Source organism: Hippocampus comes, unplaced genomic scaffold (assembly GCF_001891065.2).
Source record: "Hippocampus comes isolate QL1 unplaced genomic scaffold, H_comes_QL1_v1.1 scaffold58, whole genome shotgun sequence".
In the NCBI taxonomy this organism is placed as follows: domain Eukaryota; kingdom Metazoa; phylum Chordata; class Actinopteri; order Syngnathiformes; family Syngnathidae; genus Hippocampus; species Hippocampus comes.
The window spans coordinates 1,109,177-1,127,231 of NW_017805118.1; the positions used below are offsets into that span (position 1 = coordinate 1,109,177).

Consider the following 18,055-nt stretch of genomic DNA (forward strand, 5'->3'; position numbering starts at 1 on the left):
CCAAAATGACGACCTCCCTCTCACCCTCCTTGTAAATGGAAGTGAGGATTTTGTCTGCCTTTCAGGGTTTCGCTGTGTTGGAAAAGAAAAAAAAAAAGGAAAAACGTTCAATCAACGCGACTGAATTCAAATGCTAACCTCACAGGAGCTAGTTGATGAGTCACGTGTATTTTTTGTGAGCCAATGAATTCATTTTATGTCGCGCTTGTCCTCATTTGGGTCACAGGTGAGCCAGAAGCGATCTAAATTGATTGACCTTTGGTGAGAGAAGCGCACCGGTTACATTCTGGACTGGTTGCCAATCAGTGCACATTCAAAAAAAAAGTCTGCATCACATTCCCAACAAAGGACAATTTAGAGTCTTGAACTAAACCAGCACATGCAAGGAGAGCAAACGGACGCCACAAAAGCCGGATTCAAACCCACGACCTCGCAAGCGTGAGGCAGATAACCACTGTTCTACCATGCTGCCCCCTAATCCATAACGCCCCCGCTACTTCAAGAAAGACAACCGCGCGGCATAATTGTGTTGGTATGAACATTAGTGATTAAAAACCCGTCCTGGTGCGATACTTCAGAATCCTAATGAGGACCTTTTTGACAAACCACATGTCACTCGGATGCGCCTATTGATCGGGTGGTCCCAAGGCTTACGATTGATGTCTGCTACTCCTCTTGCATTCCAACAACAGGCATGTGCTGGGAAATGACGAGAATTCCACCGGAGTTCTCAACTTGATTGGTGGGCCGGCGTGCAGGCTCTTGAGCTACCTGGCCGACAGTGATAGTTGACGCAATGCTAACGAGGCCACACAGCGTCCGCCTCCTATCGAACGTCTGTCAGAGACGCTTAACCGCCGCGTATAAATCAGAGACGCTTCCTTCCCATTCGCGTAATCGGTACGCCTGCGGTTGGAAAGTCAGTAAATACGCTTTTCTCCCGCTCTCTTCTGTCTAATTTGTTTGGGCTAATGCGCGGGGGATCGGCCGAGTTTGGCGCACGCTCGCTTTTATGAAGTAAGTGATGCCGGTGTTGTAAAGCCTGCACAAAGTTCCCGGCGACCGCGCACAGGCCACCGTTTCTGCGGCTCGCGGGGCGTCGCTAAGAAATTGAGACGAGATGAAAAGAGAACATATCTGGTTTGGCCTAATAGTGCAGGGCAAAGGAGTGGGGGAAGGGGGGGCATAAAGACTAATCAAGAATATGGAAATAAAATATAAAATTGGCCGTTTGGCATGCCAGCCCGGGCTTCTTCTATCATACACGGAGCAGACGTAAAGTACAATGTGTCCCATATTTGGTTCAGGGCTTAAGGAAACAGACGAGGCTTTGAACTTCACACTTTTTAATCCACACTCAGTGAACTCGGTTGAGGTCAGTGGGAAGGTACCCGATTGTATAGTTGCCTCGACTGCGAACGGACATTCCAAATGCTACAAATGTGTTTATAAGATTCTACGAAAATGATTCCGGGGCCTTTGTCACTGAAAAACTGATAGACACTTTTGTTTTTTTTCCCCCAGTCTTAAACGGCTAGCTTTATTAGTAAGATTTACGCCGCAAACATGACATAATATAGGTGCAACGATGAATCGATCAATCAAAAACTAATCTAAAATAATGAACAGGTAAATCAGTTATTCAGATAATCATGACTTTATGACTGTATGAGTCTTTTTTTTTGGGTGCGTTTATCGTCTTTTGGATTGGTTATCCTTGGCGGTGATCTCCACATGTCACAATAACATCATTAAATTGCGGCTCTCAAGATGAGTTACGGTTATTATACTCGTCGCCACAGTGTGTTTGCAGCCTGAGCACAATATAAAAAAAAAAAAAAAAAAGTCAATAATATTTATGGACTGGCATGAGCGTCTTCACCGTGTTGTTGTCTTTTTTTTTTTTTTTTTTATAGTTTATGTTGCCACTTGATGCCGCTTTTCACTTAAAGTGCTCCGAGATGAGCACGTAGCTGCTCTGCTAATTGCCTTCGCTGTTGCGCCGGCCATGACTAAAGCCTTGCTATCGCTCGCTGCATCTTCATCTACACACACACACACACACACACACACACACACACACACACACACACACACACACACACACACACACACCAATCAGGCGTGTCCACTTCACACGCTAAGACAATTAGCAGCACTGCAATGTTGCCTTCACCTCCTTGTCATTAGTTTCAGTCAAAGTCGAGGCAAAGACACTTGATCTGTGTGTTTGTGTGTGTGTGTGTGTGTGTGTGTGTGTGTGTGTGTGTGTGTGTGTGTGTATGTGTGGATGGCACAAATAATTCCGGCCATTGATTAAAAAAGACTCCCGCCCGCCCTCCCTCTGGGGGGACTTGTTGAGCTTTCACCACCGCAGGAAGAAAAGAAACAAGGCCGTCCTCGAAAGCGGAACCCGCACACACCTTCATTACGGAAGCCCGCTCTTAATGAGAAGAATCCAATCATAAGAGTCAAAACTAGGTTGCCTCTTTCCATTTTCTCCCACTTTTTCCTCTCATCTTTTCCGCCCCCTTTTAACTGCTGTAATTTATGTAAAAAAAGAAATGATAAATAGCGTATCAATGCCAGCGCAGTCCTCCGGGCCGGGCATGCGACGCCACCCCCGGCTGTGGGGGGGTAAGTAGGTCACACCAGTGTGTGTTTGTGGAGATTTAAGTGTGCTCGGGGGTCAAATGCAAAGCGGGCTAGGACAGAAGGGAAGGTAGCGCGTCGCTTTAATCACAAGCCAAGCATTTCCCTTCAATAAGCTTCCAGTTCTGCGGAAAAGTGGCGCTGCTATCTCGAGTTTTTTTTTTTTTTTTTTTTCCCCCAAAAAACTTTTGGGATGTGCTGCTTTTTTTTTTTCCCCCTTTTTCTCCCGCGGTTGTTTCTGCAACTCTTCAAAGCGTTCTTCTGATTGAGACAGTTAGCTTTGAGCATTGTTGCCTTCTGCGCGACCTCAAGAAAAGCGGGGCTGGCGTATCGAGGAAAGCGGACCATCCGCCGCCAATTAGCGCTTCGATTAACTTCCTCCCCGGCTTTTTTGTTATTGCTAATGACCGCGCGCATCCTCGATGCAACCCGTGGTTACGTCTGCCAAGGCGAACGATACGAGCCCATTTCACACAATGCTCACTGTGGACACGACAACGTCCCGTCTGAAAAGTAGAGGACAATTATTACCAGGCCTACTATTTGGGCGCCAATGGGTCAAATTGCCAGAAAAGCCCGTATGAAAGGGGCAGTTGTCTTCCCTACTTTAGCTTTGGCCTTCGTTTAATACCCGCATGAATATTAATGGCCATACAGCTGTTGTTTACCAGAACTCACCGCCGCCGCTGCTGTTGGCGTGTAATTAGTTGTGTAGAACACCGAGAACGACACTTAACATGAGATGCGTCAGTGTAAGTGTAGCAGAAGGGTTAAGGGGCCCAGTGCGGGGGGTGGCATGCAAATAAATGTACTGTAATAAGAATAAGAATAAGAAAACGAACTAACTTCAAAGCTAAATAGGAGCCTTAAGTTGTTTTGGGCGTCCCGCGGTTGTTTCTGCAACTCTTCAAAGCGTTCTTCTGATTGAGACAGTTAGCTTTGAGCATTGTTGCCTTCTGCGCGACCTCAAGAAAAGCGGGGCTGGCGTATCGAGGAAAGCGGACCATCCGCCGCCAATTAGCGCTTCGATTAACTTCCTCCCCGGCTTTTTTGTTATTGCTAATGACCGCGCGCATCCTCGATGCAACCCGTGGTTACGTCTGCCAAGGCGAACAATACGAGCCCATTTCACACAATGCTCACTGTGGACACGACAACGTCCCGTCTGAAAAGTAGAGGACAATTATTACCAGGCCTACTATTTGGGCGCCAATGGGTCAAATTGCCAGAAAAGCCCGTATGAAAGGGGCAGTTGTCTTCCCTACTTTAGCTTTGGCCTTCGTTTAATACCCGCATGAATATTAATGGCCATACAGCTGTTGTTTACCAGAACTCACCGCCGCCGCTGCTGTTGGCGTGTAATTAGTTGTGTAGAACACCGAGAACGACACTTAACATGAGATGCGTCAGTGTAAGTGTAGCAGAAGGGTTAAGGGGCCCAGTGCGGGGGGTGGCATGCAAATAAATGTACTGTAATAAGAATAAGAATAAGAAAACGAACTAACTTCAAAGCTAAATAGGAGCCTTAAGTTGTTTTGGGCGTGGCTTGTTTTTTGGGGGGTGTTTTTCTGATCGTTTCAACCAAATTTCACACAGGTATGAGAAACTGACTCTTCTTAGGAGTTTACTTGTGATAGATATGCCTCCCAAATTTCGTGCACAGTAGCTACGTGGCACTGACTGTGGGGGCTGAAGTTTCAAAACAATCAAAAGACCTTGTGCAATAACTAAATGGACCCTAAGAATGACCACTTCAACGCAAAATGACAGCCTGCCAGCATTGTTTTGGGCATGGCCTTTTGAGACTTTTTTTGCCGGTCAAATTATGAGAAACATTTTGATGGACAACAGCGTCAACACCATGCTGTGCATTCCTACAATAAACCGCATGAAGTTCAGTCGAATTATAAATGTGTGATTTGCTCCACTGAATTCCAATAAATCCTGTGGCTGAACCCTTTCTTCCCCAAAGTGATTTTTAGTGGTGCGCTAAAGACGCCGCCTCCTCCAAAAATGAACCAAATGACCAGTTGCTAAGAATACATGCGCATTCTTGTTTTTTTGTCTTTGTTTTCACGGCCGGCGCATGCAGTGTGAAGGCACTCTTGAAATTACTTCCTACTCTTCTGAGGTCAAACGAAAACTCATCACATATTTTATTTTGTTCATCCTGGGTTAAACGTACACATCACCTGAGAATGTGTGGTTGTTTTTTTTAAACTCAGTCCCCGAGAGCCAGTTCATGCAGGAATTTATTAGCCATCTCCATGATAAGTCGATGCATAAAAAAGTCTGCCATTTTGTTTTGAAGTGGCCATTTTAGAGTTTGGGTCGACCAACTTCTCATTTCGGTTTTGATTGTTATTACACCTGAATCATGTATACTAGGTCGACAGCCACAACTAGATTGCAAATTTTCGGAGTTTTTGTCTATATTTGATTACACCACAGCACTTCCTAAAACGTTTTTGAGAAATGTTGCCCTTACGGCCATTACTTTTTAGACATAGGCCTATCTGTCACAGGTAGACCCACAAAAAAAGTGAGATTTACGACACCTGCCGTTTTAACGCTCTTTTAGGTTCTTTTCCAGCTTTTTTTAGAAAGGCATATTTTTTCCAGAGATTTTAAGACCAAATTGGAATCACATATATCAGACAGAGAGGTGATGGATATGAGCAGAGCATGACAGCTACATTTAAAAACTGTACTGCTTTCTGAAATCTTTTTCAAATTCAGCTCCAAAAGCCAGTTTTAGGAATACGAAGTTTAGTAGACATGCCTTTTCGTCAGTAGCAACCTAAAAAAGAAATCTGTATTCCATATATGAAATAATGCAGTAAATCTGTCAATTTGGATTAAAATAGGCTTTCGCCAGGGGTCCTTTCAAGTCAAATTTAGCCTCGATATTTTGTCCAATTGCTGCCAAATTTGAAGCACGTACAAGTTTTAGATTTTAAACGTCTAAATTGGAAGTGAGTTGGATTTCCGCCTTTGTGTGTGGGCTGAGCATGGTGGTGAAATTTGATGACTTGCCATTTCAGGGTCAATTTGGCCACTGACAGATTACGAGGGCAATGAGATAGTAAAGGTGCTGAATGACGGCCAATAAGTATTAATATCATAACGCAGATATCATTGCTGCCTTGGCTAATCCCCCTGCAACCCCCTTGCCGGGATTAAGAGGAGGAAACGCAGTGGCAGGCTGTGAGAATGCGGCGGCTCATTTAGACTGGAAAGTGCATTGTTATCCAGGAATCTCAGAGCTGTCTTTTTTTTTGTGCAGTGATTTAGACATATGAGACTGACAAACTGGATAATACCTTTGGGACTTGTTTTTTTTTTTTGGAGTTGTGACATCTGCCCGCTTTTGGTGAAATACCTCCTCAGGGAAAAAAATTTAAAAAACAAAAAACGTTTCACATTTCCATTGAAGTGAATACAAACTGGGGTTTTCTTGACATCATGCCCCTGTTAATTAATTCCACTTTGCCACTGCCGAGACAGCAATATGAACTGCAGACAGAGAGATGCACTCCATCACTTTAGCTAGCGCGCGGTTAAAACAGCAGATCATATTTTTTCCCATATACTTTGTTAGCTCGGCATATTCATTATTTATGATCTATTCCAAATTACATTATCTTTCACCGGGCTTCAATTACGCCGCGCCCGGCGGCAGCGAGGAGTGTGACTCACCATTCTAAGAGCAGGAGAAAGATCGGGCTGAACGGCGAAGTGGAACCTCATTTTCTTCTCCCCCTTTCTGTCTTTCGTCCATTTTTAGACGTCCAAACCTGAACAAGTTAATTGATTGAACGTATGGAATCAAATATTCATGCGAGCGTGCAAAAATATATTCTGCAAATTGTACGCCGTGATTGATAATAGATCAGGCGCGCGCATAATGCTAACACGCGCTAATCAAGCTAGCTGGCTCAATGTTCAGCATTCATTTGATCAAATATTAAGATGAAGTTTACCCCAACTTAATTATTTTGAGGTTTTCTCATTGATACACGCCCAAAAATTTTATAAATAAATCAAAGAGCTTCCTTCACTCGGCAGTAGCTCCAGGGAGTGAGCGTCAAGTGAAGTCTGAACTCTCCTTAGAAAATTACCTGAATCTTCCTCGACCGCAGTGACAAATTGGACCTAGCCATCCATGGCGCTGTCAAAACTTGTCCCTTTAACGGTACAAAAAGGGACTCGCGGGGTATAGTCTACGCAAATTGATTGGCTGAGTCTGCCGTGCCCTTAAAGTGGCATTTCGCAAAAGACTGGAAAATGCTACTGGCATGTAAAACTGGGCGAGATGGATAAAATCTTCGATCACAATATAAGACGTTTTATATCAGGCTAAATGCATAAAACAATATATTTTGAGTCATTTTATGAAACTGGCGATTGCTTACCTTTTCAGGTTTTGGAGTAACTCGACTAATGTAATTTTTGAGAACATTTATTATGCATATATCAAAAGTCAGGACTTTATTGTGGAAAAAAACACATCACATTAGTGAGATATGTATTCAATGTATGTGGAACAAGCAGGCTTTGAATTGATAATATTTCGCCCCTTTTCACCCAGTCTGTCGAAACTGGCTTTTGACCACACTTCTCTCTTATGTTCAAGGCACTGATGCAGAACTCGGGGTTGTAGTCAAGTGAATATCCAGACTCCTGAGATCGTATCTCCACAAGCCACCTTCCACACTGCCTTTCTCCCAATTTAAATGTCATCAGACAGGCATGCCTTTTGTCTCAGACTTGGTGTTTGGGTTTATTTCTGTACTCGGTGCCTGAGCAACTGTAAACAACTGACTGTTTGTTATCACGTGTCAGCTCAAATGTTTTTGCCCTCATTTTAAGTTACAGCTTTATTCCGAGATTTATTTTTTTCCCCTCCAAATTCTACACACCACACCCCCCATACGCGTCCATGTGAAAAGTGAAATTTAGTTTTAGATGTTTGCAAATTTATTGAAAAAAAAAAAAAAAACCAAACTGTCTTCTCAGTGCACTCGCTTCTCTTCCTTGCAAGTTATAAACGAGAAGGACAACTCTCGATGTTTCCTGGAGTTTATTACAGTAATATAGAAAATGTTTGCCGCAACAATATGACTGACACCCGTGGTTTCTGCTCCCCGCGCTTATGAATATTTGACATCTATTTCATCTTTTTTTTTTTCTTTCTTTCCGAGTAATAAGTGACGAGCGGTAAGCTGGCGCAGGAGCCGTGCGTCTGTAGAATTCCACAAAAGGGAATCATTAATACACGGCTGACAACGTTATAGATGTGCAGGCTGATGTCTCCTCATATAGTCGTGCATTATTTAATGCACCCTCTTTAAGTTTTTATGACGTTGAACGCGCATGGCATATTGTCCGTTGTCGTCAACTTTTTTTTTTTCGTCTTTTCTCGTTTTTCTTTCAGAAATCGCCCAAGGCAATTCTCTTTTTTTTTTCCTCTTGTCCCAGACATATTTTTAGTTCCTTCCCCACAGGCCTTCGTTCCGTCTGTCAGGTGAGACGGGAGAAAAGGTGGTGGGATTTCTTTTAAAGCGTCTTGACCTTTTGCTCTATTTTTCCACCCACCATTCGGAACCCCCTTAAGAGCGGACCGCAAATATCACAGCCTATCCTAGGTGTGATCCTTTCCGCCTTGCAGTTTGCCGCTCGCTTGTTTATTTTTTGAGAGGAAAAAGTTCCAAACGACATGGAAAGATTCTTCTTATTGTCCTTGTCAAATGAACTTTATTTCCCCACATTTTTTTTGACTTAGCCGTTTCCCCTCTGGTGGGAATCAAGGGTGATTTCTGGTGAATTTTGCACGACTATGTGATATGTTGCACCTGAAACCGGCCTGCCATCACCATAATTTCCAAAGGCCTTATAGACAGGGGAAAAGGCATTTATTTCGCATTTTCTATTGACTTCCAATGTTCTGTGATGATGTTGGCAGGGTAGCAAGACTCGCTTTAGCCCAGAAAAAAAAAGCAACCGAGCCTTGTTCTATATTTTACATAGCAACATAGACGTGTCATATAATTATGGACATACCATCAGTCCTTGCCAATTATTTATGATCATAAACAGACGGTTCCCCCCGTCCGTTTATGACAACATAGAAAGCAAGAATCAGAAAAAAAAAAGATCCCAAAGTTGCAGTCATGCGGCGTGCGTTGCATAATGAGCGAGCCTGATTGCTCCCTCTGAGTGAGTCTTAAGGAGGACTTAATGAAACATTCTTGTCATCATCTGTCCATGAAAGGAAAAACGCTGTGTCTTCACTTTTTTTTTTCGCACAAGCTTTCAGGCTTTACATCAACAGGCTTTTTTTTTTCCCACCTCCCTCTTCCACCAATAATTACGCTCCGCATCCCTCGAACTGGCGTGTCTCTCTTATCGTGTGAAAGTGAGCCAGTCGCTCCCGTCTGTGAGAAAATGCATAATGTGTGCTTTTCTTCCCTGCTCACAAGGCCCCTTTATGCTAATTATACACGTCTATTTGTTGGCTGGCTTCAGGGGAGCCGTTACACCCCCCCTTCTAATCCCACCGTTCACTCTTTAATACCGCGCACACTCAAAATTACACCTTTGGTTTCTCTGGTGTAAAAGCCACTTCATGCATTTCATGTTACCAAGGTGGTGGAGTGAAAATGAAATGTGACACTGGAAGCCCACTCTAAATTGACACTAAGCGTGCCAGTGGGATCAGATAATTCGGGATGTCCCGATCAGGGCCGCTCACGTGATTTTCATCGCATCCGGTATCGGGTGAAAAAGATGACGCGTACACTAACAGACGGGTCTCCTCGGCTGCGCGCTGCTGTCCCCCAGGCAGAGACAGAGCGGTGGGTTTGTCTTCATAGCTTGTTTGGAGGGAGAAGCAAACCGAAAGATGCTCCTAAATAAAGTCTGCCTTGCCTGATACAAAGTAGCCTCCTCGCTCAACGGCGTCATCAAAGACTTGAGACAGCCGAGAGTGCGAAGGACATGTTAGCGATTGTGATGGAAGTTTAACGAGTGTAAATTATTTTGGTGACAAGCAAGCTTGTTCTCCAACGGTTGCGTTTAACGAGATCATAAATCCAAAGTCGTGTCATTTCTCGATGAAAGAAGTCACGCACGTGCTCAACGACTATGTAGGTGCGTGGACTTGTCGATTTTTAGCCCGTGCTAGCTTATAAATGATGATGTAAATGTATCGCTTACCATTCGATAAAAATCTTGCCATAAAGACTAATTATTACCTCGGCTCCTGGACATCCATTCATGGGGGAAAAAAAAAAAAAAAACTGCTCCTGGACATCCATTCATGGGGGGGAAAAAAAAAAAAAGGATTTCACTGCCAATTGTGCTTTCACATTCCCGGCCGCCCAGTAACTAAAAGAAATTGCATGAAAGCGCCTCTTTAATTGGAGTCTAATTAAAAGCAGTGTGCTCCCGAGAGTGTGCGGCCCAAGACTATTTTTGAAGAGGGGGGGGAAAAAAAAGAAAGAAAATTACTGTCAGCTAACACCTACAAGACAAGCTAGAAGATTGTTAATTATGAATCCAGCTTCTCTCGTCTTTTAATCAAGTCGATAAAGGCTAATCACGAACCGGAGACAAAAGAGGGCTGAGAGGTGGGCTCGTGGCATAGAAATGAAAACCGACCCTTGCGGTTGGTCTTTTACAAGGTGGTTTGGGAATTAAAAAGGGTGCTGTGAGGTTGGTGGAGGGAGTATTAGTTCTACGTTGCTTTGAATCATGTCATTAACATTGTTGACTTTTATATTAGCAGAGAGGAAAAACATGATGCAAGCGGAAATCGGATTTTTGTGGGGGAAAAATGTCAGATAAAAAGCCATCGTTTCATTGACAGCTTGTGTTTGGAAGTTTTAGCTGCATTTACTTGTATGATTTTTTTTTTTGGATGACAATTGAACTAGTTGGCTAACCTTTCTTTTAGTTGTATTTGTGAACATTGGTCCTTGTCTTCAAATGAAAATATTTTTGACATGATGGCCACTTCAAACCAACATGTCTGACTTTCTGTGGTATTTTGGCTTTTCGGACCTCAGGGTGTCCTCATCAATGACATGCCTTCCAAACTTCAAGTTGCCAAGTGAAACTTTGGGGCTGAATTTCTTTTCTTCCGCACAGCACTGTCACCTACTTCCTGAATGTCCAATTTCCTGTTGATTTTATTTATTATTTTCCTTCTTGTCACCACCTTCTTTCTAATTTCCTGTGTACCTGTACCCGCCCGGATCACTTCCTGCCTGTGATTGATTTACACTCATAATGCCATGTGATAATAGGATGAGGCAACTTATCCAAGGTGGCGTTATTGCAGAGAGAGAGAGAGAGAGAGAGAGAGAGAGAGAGGCACGTCCGTAATGGCTTCCAATCAGGTCAGCGTTGGCCTGACGAGACGGGTAGTTGTGCTCTAATTGGCTTCATTAGTCTTGCTTTCCTGAAAAAAATATCCTCGAAATGCTGAAAACCATGTTTCGCCCCCATGAGATGCCCAACGTTCTTCCTGGTTTTTGGAGTGGGGAAACTTGTCCCAGCGCAATCTTTTTTTCCACCGGTCACATACGCATTACGTCACCCCCCCCCACCCCCATCTCCTCCCGTCCTGCCACCAGGACCCCGTGTGACCTCTCGACATAGCTTGCTGCCATCCATCCCGTCTTCCCAGCTCCTTATCCTGACGTGCTGACATAGCTCAATGTGTCTGGGCTGATGGATGGCCCCCTGCTCAAGTGGGACTTGCAGGAAGGGGTCCGGTCTACTTCCCAGAACCTCGAACAGCAGACGAAGAAATGCCTGTGGAAAATAGTGAGGACATTACCAAAAAAAAAGGTCCCTTGTCCTGTTATTGATATAATTTTTTTCTGGCAGCGACATCTTCTCCAACCCAGGATTTCACAAATTTTTGAGTCAAAGGACCACTTAGAGGGGTAACTTTTCCTTGGCCAAATTCATACCCCTAAAAATTTAAGTACCATGTGCATGGTGCATCCCTAATTCCCATGGGAATCATTCTTCTTTTTCTTCCTCTTGTTAATTTCACCCAAATCATTCATTCTGTTTAATCGAAAGCAACTCGAGCAAATGCGATTCAAATAGATTGAATATTTCTCCATCCTAGCCAGCTGTCATGCACAGTTGACACCAACAACACAACTTAAACTTCATATGTACAGTCGGTGAGCACTTTTTAAAACAGATACCATACAATGCGGTTCATTAAAATTATTTTGCGGACCTCCAAGTTAAAGGTCGTGGACCACTGTGGGCCTTGGGATCCCCAGTTTGAACACCACTGAAGTTGAGCTATATTGACACTGGAAACAGGTGTGTGTTTTTTTGGGGGTTTTTTTGGTGTGCTGTTGTTGAATATGTACAAATGTCACCACCTCCGCTGAGAGCGCCCTCCTCACCTCCACTGCTCTCCTTCCTTTTTATTTCTTAATCTGTGTCATCGCTTTCTCTCATCACTTGCTTGTGACGTCAAGGCCTCGCTTGTGCCTCAGAATTATCACTACGTTATCGGTAATTCCCAGGCTGCTCCTGATGGGAGGAGGTGTTGCACCTGGCCCAAGAAAAAAATATAGAAAGTCCTTGGAGAGAGAGAAACATTGTCACTTCCCATGAAATAGGCTCACACAGGAAGGGCGATAGGAGGAGGTACACAACAAAATGAATACATTATTTAACCCCTTAGTGATGTGACTGAAACAAGTCACAGTAGCAAACACGACCTCGTAAAACTCACGTACTTGCGACCCGGTAAAGAAATTAAGTCAGTCCATACACCCAATTGCACTGGAATTTGTCGTACTTGTCTATCACTTGTTGTTTTGTCCCTTCATGGGCAACATGTTTGCAACCGCCCCGATTTTGTTCCTCAAAGAATGTCGGTGCTGTTGAACTAAATGTTAGATTAAAAAAAAAATAAGAAGAAATGATTACAAATCCTGCGATTTTTTTTTTTTTTTTCTGGCCTGATTGCCTCTGTCATTCAAAAGCTCCTGAAACATGACGAAGGCGAGGTCATCGTCATGGCTAAAGCGATCGCGGGAGAACGGTCACGTGAATTTTGCGGTGCGACACAAAGCTCACCGCGGAGGCGTCTGCTGCTAACGGCATCCAGATGACGGGGTGGGGGTTGGGGGGCACATTTCTGCGCAAAATGGTTTCAAGATGGATGCGGCGTAACGCTAGCAGACACATGAAAGGATTTCGAAGAGGAGCTAAGCCGACCCACGTTTACACATTCAGCCCCCCCACCCCAAAAAAAAAAACACACCTATCCCCACCGCTTAAAATAGCAAATGTATACGTACTGTTTGCACGGCGGTCGTTGACAGACGAGGCGATGGAGGAGGCCATGTGTTGAGCAGACACTGCGTCAGAGGCTATTTGAGTCTGTGACTGTTGACCGCAAGAATGTCTCTCAGCATAGACAAAAGTAAATCGACGCATTCCGACAAACAGGAAGTGGAGGGATTGCGGTGCGGTTCGAGCCTTTGCCACTGATTTTCCACCGTCTCGACTTTTGATCCTCTGAAAGGCTTGCTCTTTTTACACCAAACTCATCCAAGCGCACCTTTTCACAAAGGTCCGCCACCCACTCCGCATAACTTGTTATTTAAGACGCTAACGGGAATTAACTGTGAACAGCTGGACGCTTAGCATAGCTGTTGCTGCAGATAATGCATATTTATAAACTCAAATGAAAATAAACCAACTCTGCCTTTGGGAGTGACTGTAAGAGCAACACAAAACGCTGCTGCGTGTGATAAAAGACTGGTGAAGCAGCATGTGGCTCAAGGCTTTTTATTTTTTTGGACCTGAGTAATTTTTTTTGTAATTGCATCCATTATGTTTATCTGTCGTTTCAAAGTTAAGAAAGGAAGAAGTAGAAGAACAAAATATAGGAGCTGCTGTAAAGGCAGACACTCTCAGGCAATGTTTTCTGTATCAGTTTAAAAAAAATTTACCGTGAAAACAATTGTATTGGGAATTTTCCAGAGCAGCCTATTATGTATATTAACTTTGGACTTGGCGAAATAACATGGTGCTGATTGCCGAAGGTATTTCATAGGTCTTGCTTGGAATCATTTGCTTTGGAAACTAAAATCAAGTAAAAGTAGTTGACCTCGAATGAGTCACAGCGCATCAATGCAGATAGATAATCATGTCTTTGGCTCAATATTATTGTCAAATGGCTTGTTCCTGAGTAGCTGTGATCAATTGTAGCCTATACATCTTTGGTCTGTAGCCTACACATCTATCCTTGCATTGTGTCCAAACTAAACGCAACTCTTGGTGTTTTCCATGCCCTTTAAAGTCCATTTTGGAGCATGATAAAGTCTTAGAAATGTCTATTGACTATATTTTGTCCTGAGTGACATTTTTAGCCATCACACCATGTCATTAGCTGTCCACTGTCGTAATCGCTCGCCCCTGAGAGAGTTCAAATACCTCAACGGCGAGATTCTGGGTCACCGTAGAGGAACAATGCGCTTGAACAAGAGACCGGATGGCATCCTGAACCTTGTGCGTGTGTGTGTGTGTGTGTGTCTGAGGAGGGACGGCTCTTTATATGGATACGGCGGACTTTTTGTACATGACTGTAGTGAGCTTGCTTTCAATAAGCCCAAACATGGCCATGAAGGATGCTTGTCCCAGATAACATGCATACATTACAGGAAGGAATGCGCACGCACACACACACACACACATAGAGGTGCCCGCCCGTGATGTGATCTTGAAACTCTTGAGTCCATGTCATTGGAAAATCAATATGCCGCTTGCTTTTTCATCCAATTAATTACAGACTGCTGGACTGGCTGTTTGTGTGCTTGTGTGTGAATGTGTATGTGCGTATGCCACTTTATCAATCTGTTTATCCGCCGTGTATCCGTCTGCCTATTTCATTAAAATTCATTTTTGCCTTTGACTCATGCGCACGTTTAATCCCGCCAGGGAAAAATAAACAATTGTAATCCGGTTGAACACTGGGCGGTTTACTATGATGTCACACCCCCCAAAAAAAGGCTCACACTTAAAGAAGTGAACAATGGGTGCTGTTGTGTAACCAGATTATCCCAAAAGCGTGTCACGTCCCAGAGGTCCACGCTGCTGGCGCATCTTCTGAGGGACTGGCGTAAATCCATCAGGTCCCGCTTTACACCTGCACAATGCAGCCATGCAGAAACGTGGTCACGCCGCTCCTGAAAGCAGAATAATATCCCAGCAGGGGTTCACGGTGCCAACGTGTGGCGTGAGAATCCTAAACTTGAGAAGCTGTCCAAAAATCTTCTCTTTGTTCGGGCAAATATTTTCAACATTAAGTTTACTGTCAAACTAAAAATGAACCAAAGCCAATTACACTTTGGGGAATTTAAAACAACCACATAACTTGCCTTAAAGTCCACAAGCTTAATGCATAGTGAAAAAAACGCCATGGACAGAAATAGTGGTGCAACACATGTAGACAGAAACTACAATACTGACATGTGCGAATGACTAATCCATACATGTCTGTTTCTCTATATGATACTGCCCCCAGGTGGCCAAAATACACACAACTGAAGGAGCAGCACTATGTCCACTCAGCTGATGCAAAAATGTGGCAAAATCGGTTTTCTTAGTGTGCTTGGGGAACTGACTGTTGCATGACCTGGTCTGCAAAGAGTTCGCCGGTCACATGTAAATTGGAAATCAATGCAAAGTCCCCGATCATTGCATCATTAATTACTTGCCAGCGTCCCGTGATTGGAATGTCAGCGGAGAGACCGAGGGACTCTTGTGTACAGCTTCGAGAGCGGATAGCAAGGGAAGGTCATCGATAAGACAGTGCCAGCGATAAAATGAACGACAGCGGCGGTCACGGAGTAAGAGATTCGGAAGGGGGATACACGGTCATTTGCACTAACATGGGTAGTTCCGTTGTTGCTGCCACAACTATGCAAAAAATTTCACAAACATACACTTGTTTAGTTCTTTGCAGCTGGGAGTACCAAAACAACCTTCATTCAAGCCGCCGATCTTAAAATAAAATCTTCCAAAGCAGGATGTGCAGGATGTGCATGCACTTGGAGAACAAAACAAAGAAATGTTTTAAAAAAAGGCACATTTACCGGTTTACTAAAGATCAAGCAGCTTTGCAGTTGTAGGGAATTGGGGGGGGCTCAAAATAACCTCGCACAATGAGCCATATGTTGCATCACCGTGTGTAAAGACAAATATATTACTAGCCGGTGCCATGCAGTATGCTCCTCTGATCTTTTGCAGTCAAGGTCAAGGGAACCAATCAGTTCCACTACAAACTGCGACGAGACGAAACCCATTCCTATCAGTCTCACACATTAGCTCTAAGCATGCAGAACGGCACCTAAATATGTTTCCTCCATAAGCTATGATGGCAGCTAGCATAGCGAAGCATTTCTTCACTGGTTTAAAAAAAAAAAAAAATGTTCACGGGGGATGTAATCACCAGAAGCATTTCAAGCGAGGAATTAATTGTGTTGCGTTTTTGGTACTTCCAGGCATAGTTTCTTTATCCTGTTGGGGAAAAAAAAAAAAAAAGACTCCGGTTTTAGTTTTTGTGAAAGTTTCCGTGTCACGGACACAAGAGGTCGCAATGAATTAATCATCGCGCTAGAATTATTCACTTCATTTGTATTTATATTGGTACTGAGTTTTATGAAGTTAATATAGAGTGCTATTTTGCTTATTAAAAAAACATGGAGGGGTTGCAGGGAGCTGATTAATGCCCTTTCCGTTCATTGAATTTCAACGCATATATGTTTTAGTACGCTGGCCTGAGCACAAACACAAACAAAAATTGAGTTTTTCAGCAAATGAGGCGAGGTCCCAAAATAATATCGACAAATCGGAAGATACCTTTGCATGTCGAATAACTGCACTATTTGCGTTTGCGTCCACTTGCGCATGAGAACCCATCAAACGCTCAAAAGGGATCCATTGTGGTCGTCGTCGATTGCGATGCAAAGTCAAAGCGTTTCCTTTGTCGCGGTTCTCAGATGATCTCCTTTTGAAGTTTCCTGTCTAACAGCTTCCAGTCGTTCCGACAATCGCCGGCAATCGGCCTCTAATATTTCAAGCGTGTTTGACAGTCGGGCTTTATTTGGCTTTTACGCTTCCATTGTTCGCGCTCTTTCATCTGCCAGGATTCCCGCTGGGATTCAAACGTTGGCATTTTCGTCCCAGCCGTTCGTCAACGATCATCTCCCTACTTCCCTCGAGTTCCCGCGGCGGGGAAAAGCGCTCGGATTCAGGCAGACGTTCGCCCGTTTCCCCAGAGAGTGACAGAATGGGAATGGATATTCCCATCTGAGAGGAATGTCGATTTCGTCTGCGCTCGTGTTTTTTAGCGAGCGTAAGGGATGACGACGTCTCTTCAGTCGTCCTGTCCAAATGTTCTGATTTAAGTCTTCTAATTTTCCAGCAGCTTTTTGGAGCGATCTTTTGTCAGTCAGGCAGAAAGCGTTTCCTTCTGAATCCCGCCGTTACGCTTGGGAATATCGTATGCTGATGGACGGCTCTCCTGGGATTTGCCGTTTCGTTGCTTTTTACAGACTGCCTGTTTTTTTTTTTCTTCAAAGTCTGAATGTGGGGCGGGTCACCCTCTATCACTTTCCCCAGGCCCCATATTAGTGCTTTTCTCATCAGGGAGCTGCTTTGTCCAAAATGGTATCTTGTACTTATTTGCAATGGAACGAACGGTTGGTCATGTGGTTAAGAATGAATATTGTTTGCGCTACTTTTTTTTTTTCTCGAAAATGTGCCATTATATACATTTTAGTGTACTTTTTGTCCTCAAATTTATGACTAAACCATTCTTTTTTATTTCTTTCTTCAAAACATGCAACTTTTACCATCATATCTACTGTGCTATGTTTACGCTGGGTATATGTCGACCCATAGCCTTCTTATGCCTCCGGTTAGGTTGTTGGGTCAGATTGACACATTTTAAAATGAAAGAAACACCCAAAAAAACAAAAAAAAAAAGTTATTTCTTTCTTCAAAACATGCAACTTTTACCATCATATCTACTGTGCTATGTTTACGCTGGGTATATGTCGACCCATAGCCTTCTTATGCCTCCGGTTAGGTTGTTGGGTCAGATTGACACATTTTAAAATGAAAGAAACACCCAAAAAAACAAAAAAAAAAAGACACCCTCCCGAAAAATGAAAATAGTTTTTCCACGAACGGTGACACGTTGGAATACAGTTTGTGGATGCAACTGCTCTAATTGGGTTCGATGTTTCATTGCTTTCTCCAAAGTTCCTCGTTTCTTCTCCACCCCAGCGGAGGATGTGGGCCAGGCCATCCCACGATCAGCCCCCCCCCCCACCCCCACCCCCCCAAC

General features: G+C 43.7%; 1 protein-coding gene and 1 long non-coding RNA gene across 2 annotated transcripts in view; one reads left to right on the plus strand and one right to left on the minus strand.

Moving 5' to 3' along the window:
- Positions 1-18,055, plus strand: part of sdk2b (sidekick cell adhesion molecule 2b) — a 178,570-nt gene that overhangs the window by 51,511 nt on the left and 109,004 nt on the right. The window lies entirely within an intron of this gene.
- On the minus strand, positions 10,640-13,310 carry LOC109513293 (uncharacterized). The gene is made up of 3 exons (XR_002167717.1): positions 12,996-13,310; positions 12,090-12,241; positions 10,640-11,472 (listed from the first exon to the last, which is right to left on the minus strand). It is a non-coding gene; the product is annotated as an uncharacterized LOC109513293 (long non-coding RNA).